Source organism: Cannabis sativa, chromosome 7, assembly GCF_029168945.1.
Source record: "Cannabis sativa cultivar Pink pepper isolate KNU-18-1 chromosome 7, ASM2916894v1, whole genome shotgun sequence".
NCBI lineage: Eukaryota > Viridiplantae > Streptophyta > Magnoliopsida > Rosales > Cannabaceae > Cannabis > Cannabis sativa.
This window is the reverse complement of record NC_083607.1, coordinates 60,464,009-60,469,545: the sequence shown is the minus strand read 5'-3', so window position 1 is coordinate 60,469,545 and position 5,537 is coordinate 60,464,009.

The following is a 5,537-nucleotide window of genomic DNA, read 5'->3' as shown; positions in this document are numbered from 1 at the left end:
TTCATTTGGAGCCTCAATAAGAGGGGTATCCGAGTTGAAGATGTCTTTCTTTTTCTTCTATTGTTGTGGACAATATATGGAGAATGTGTAATGAGGTGATACACAATAATGGAGCTCCTGATATTGTAAAATGTATTGATCAAATTGGGTTTTCTTACGCAGAGTCTCATACTTCTCTCTTGCCTAGTCCTTCGCCGCCTGTGCAGGATTGCTGGACACCTCCACCTCTGGACTGGATAAAATTGAATTGTGATGTTCGTGTGGGCTTGGAGAGTATGTGCATAGCTGTTGTAGCTAGGAATCACCTGGGGAGGGTGACCTCTATTCACACGTCCCAGTTGGATTTCTCGGAGGCTCTTTGTGGAGAAGCGGCGACCTGTTGCTTGGCGGTGTCTGTTGCTTTGGATCTAAAGTATAAGTATGTTATTGTGGAGAGTGACTCGAGACTAGCAATCAATGCTCTCAATGGGAAGGTATCCCATTGGGCCCTAGAGAATTATGTCTCCTTTTGTACTAGGTCTTCTCCTTATTTTATTTGTTGTAATTTTTCGAATGTTAGTAGGAACTGCAACTATGCAACTCATAATGTTGCTAAGTGGGCTTTCACCCACCAGGTGTATGGATCGATTCCGATCAACTCCGTTCCGGAGAACTTATTGTGTAACGACCATGAGGTCTAATTTCATTTAATGTATTATTACGCTTTTCTTCAAAAAATAAATAAATAAATAAATAAATAAGGAATTTTTTTTTTTTGTATTTTTACGAAATTCTAAATAGAAACACCTAACTAGCTAGCGCTGGAACATAAATTGCAACAAAAAATCGTATGGAAACCCCTATTAATTGCAACTAGCGTTGCAACCACTTTAAAAACACAAATGGTAAATTTTTTTTAAAAAAAAAAGTTAAAAAAATAGTATATGGTGTAATTCCCTAATAAATAATTATTACACAATTTTTTTTTTCGATAATTAGTTAACTTTACCAAACATAGAAATATTTTCAAACACATTTTGTAATACGACCTAATAAAAATAGGTGGTGTATAATTGAAATAGAAATAAAATAAAAGTAGGGTATCATGACCATAATAGTTATTTTGAATATATATTTAGAGAGATTAATTATATATGTCACTATTTCCTATTTAAGATTATGCATACTAGTCAATTTCATCTTTAAATTATAGTATCCTCTTATTAGTAGAGTAAAATAATAGTTTTTTATATCTTATAAAAAAAAGAATAAGAAAAAAAAATAATATTAATTTTGTTTTGTTTCGTAAGTATGTATTTTTTTTTAAAAAAAAAAAAGCACGTCAATTTTTGTGTTTTGCTACATATAATAAAAATATATTAAAAAATAACATATTTTACATCAAATATCAAAATTTTATGTCTACATATAATACTTAAATGGATTAATATTACTTTAGAATTTATATTTTATAAAAATTAATAAATAAAAATTAATAATTTAATTATTTCTTTTGTAAAATAATATAAAGTAGACTCTCTATTTTTATAATAATACGAAATAGTACAGTTCAATTTTCGATAATTATATTTTTTAATATAATCAACTTAAAGATAATTTTTAATACGAACATATATTTTGTCACAAAAATTTTAGTTTGAGTTATTATATATTTTTATTTTAAAGTGACAAAAAATTAGTTTATAGTACTATTTTGTACTATTTTAAAAAATACAAAATCCGATTTATCATTTTAACAAAATAAAGTGCAAAAATAATATTTATCAAAAATTATAATATATATACAATCACAAAATGTTTACTAGTCTTCATTCTTCAAAAACAAGGTATTAAATATTCCATTTGCAATTTGCAAATATACCTAGCTATGTGGAAGAATATATATACTAAAATTCATAAATTTCATTAATTCTCATCAAGTTGAAGAGGGTCAATAAGAAGATTATTAAAGTTTATTCAAAATATATAATCATTATAATTAATTTAATTAGGCTTTTTTGAAGTTTTCTTTTATGCGACAAAATTTTAATTTGACTATGAAAAAAAAGTCATTCAAAGCTACTTTTCCTCTTTATTCACTTGGCATTTTGTGTTCACTACAAAGTTGTAATAATAATTATTATTATTATTTGAATTGACTAATTATTAATATTATCATAAAGGTTAAAAAAAGTATAAAAGGATTAAAGAAATTTTTTTTCCAAAAAATAGAGGTGATGAGAATCTAATTATTATTACATCATTTAAATAATTAATTTATGTATGATATATAGTGAAACTTTTTACATGTGTTTTTTTAAATATCATAATAAAGTACATCCTTCCACACACAATATTAATATTAATTTATTTATATAGAAAATGGAATTCTATTTCTAGAAGTAATTAATTAACATATTTTTATATAAATACAAATTAAAAGATTTGATCATATGAGTCAATATTGACACACATAACGTGATAATTATGATTGTCCATAATCTATATATATGTATATATATATATTTTTTCTAATTCTAATTTAATTATATGTATATTTATATTTATTTTTATATATATTTATACACTTAGAATTAGATATCTAAAGGAGTACGTAAGCTTCACTAAAATAATAGGCTATAATAATTCTCATCAATTTATTAGTTTTGCATGCACCTCTTTTACTCATTAATTAATTATTATTTCTATTTATGTAAAAATATTAATTTTGATCGAATATATATATATATATATATATATATCACAATTACTTGTCAATAAATATAAATAGACACAAGGGCGGATTCAAAAATGAACATAAAATATTATTAAGACATACAAAAATAATATAATACAGAAGAAATATATATATATATATATATTTAGGTAATTGTTACGTGCCAAGCCACGTAGTGTTAGTTTTATTTAATATTTTAGTTTTTTATTTTAATTAATAATTAAAATAGTATAATTATTTGAACGATTTGTTTTATAAAAATAAAATATGTGTCAGTATATTTAGTAAGTAAAACATAGTTGTGTTATAATAATGTATGTTATTAATTAAAAAATGTACATTAATTTTCTAATTGAAAAAAGTTCTATTATCTCATTTCATATCTAATAATAGCTACACAACTATATATTTATAGACTTTCACATTCTTTGCAAATTACTAATAAGCACCAATAATATTTTCATATTCTAATATTTTTCAACCTTCTCCTCTTTGTGGTAAAATTAAAAATAAAACTAAAAATAAGCACAAACATATAAGGTAAATACTAATTACAGCCCATTTCATCTTTTCTTTTTATTTTTTTTTTAAGCCCAAGCCCAAAAATCTCTAAGCCAACACAATCAATCTTCTTTTATATTATCTTTTCTAGATATTTTATCTATATTTTTCTTTTTTAAAAAATAAATAAAAAAATTATTAATATTCTCCCAAGATAGGTTTGTTAGAGAGATATGTGGCTAAGATGATTTTTTTAATTTAAAAAGAGATTATTAATATTTAAAAGATTGTTTATTTAAAAGATTGTTTAATTTTTTGGTTTAATTATTGGGTTTATTTTTTAACGGGAGATCAAACCTAATCGTTAAATTTAACAGAATATTCTTTTATTTTTAAGTATATTCTGTTAAACCAAGAATGTTAAACCAAGAAATGCCGTTACATAGGCACTTTTAATATATAAAGATATAAAAGACAGTATAAATATAAACATATTTACAAAAAATGAATTTATAAATGTAAAATAAAATTTTAAAAGGGACTAAATTGTAAATAAAAAAATTAAATATTAAAATTTCAGGAATAATAAGTATCATTAGTTATTAATTATATATGTTTTAGGAATTGAATAACTAGAAAGAAAAATAAAATAAAAACATTAAATAGCTAGTATTATATATATTATAAAATTTTTTACATTTAATTCCTAAACTATTAATAAATTGCAACATTTTGTATTGATATATATTTATATTACTAGGTGATTGTTACGTGCCAAGCCACGTAGTGTTAATTTTATTTAATATTTTAGTTTTTTATTTGAATCAATAATTAAAATAGTATAATTATTTGAACGATTTGTTTTATAAAAATAAAATATGTGTCAGTATATTTAGTAAGTAAAACATAGTTGTGTTATAATAATGTATGTTATTCATAGTAAAATGTACATTAATCTTCTAATTGAAAAAAGTTCTATTATCTCATTTCATATCTAATTATAGCTACACAACTATATATTTATAGACTTTCATATTCTTTGCAAATTACTAATAAGCACCAATAATATTTTCATATTCTAATATTTTTCAACCTTCTCCTCTTGGTGGTAAAATTAAAAATAAAACTAAAAATAAGCACAAACATATAAGGTAAATACTAATTACAACCCATTTCATCTTCTTTTATTTTTTTAAGCCCAAGCCTAAAAACCTCTAAGCTAACACAATCAATCTTCTTTTTTAATTTAAAAAGAGATTATTAATATTTAAAAGATTGTTTAATTTTTTGGTTTAATTATTGGGTTTATTTGTTAACGGGAGATCAAACTTAATCGTTAAATTTAACAGAATATTCTTTTATTTTTAAGAATATTCTGTTAAACCAAGAAATGCCGTTAGATAGACACTTTTAATATATAAAGATATTGGAGGAAAAAAAAAGAAGAAAAACAGAAATAGTTTTTAATAGCATTGTTTGTTGTTGATTGTGTAAGTTAATTAATTTGGAGGTAGAAAATTAAAGATTAATGATCACCACACAAAATAAAAACAAAATATATATATTTATTTATACATATTCTAAATAAATAATAATGAAATTACATATATTATTAATTATTTGGGTACCGAATAATTAATTTAATTTGTTTGGATATCAACCAAAAGTCGGTCAAAATTTCCTACTTTTTTTTTAAAAAGTCGTACCCTTGCTTAATTCATTTCATCATCTTTCAAAAGTCTTAACCTTTCTTATTCTTATTTTTTAATTTAATTAATTATTATTAGTAGACTCACTAATTACTTCACTAGTTTTTTTATATATAAATAATTTCACTATTAAAATGTATTTGTATTGGTGATTAACTATATAAAAATGTATTTTTTTTTACTGTGGTAACTATATATACATGCACACCTTAATTATTGACATTCTTCCTTAATTATTTGGGTCAAGGGTTCGAATCTCATTCTAACTTCTTTTGAAAGGGATATTAAAGAGATTCAAGCAATGTTTGGTGCCATCTCTGTGATGAGAATTCTTGAGATGACTACCGATAAGCCAATTAAGATAGGTTGAGGTACAAGACTCCTATGTGGTCTCTTAAGATTACTAAAAATAACCGAAAGAATGGAAAGGAGATCTGCACCACATAATTCGCACGATTATACTTATATAAAAAAAAACTATATATACATACATGTGTATATATAAACTAAATTAGTTGAAAATTTCAAGTATTAATTGTTAGATTTCTAGAGTAGTGGTTTTAATTATGTGTGCTCAATTAATAAGAAAAATAGAAATAAAAGAAACCAAG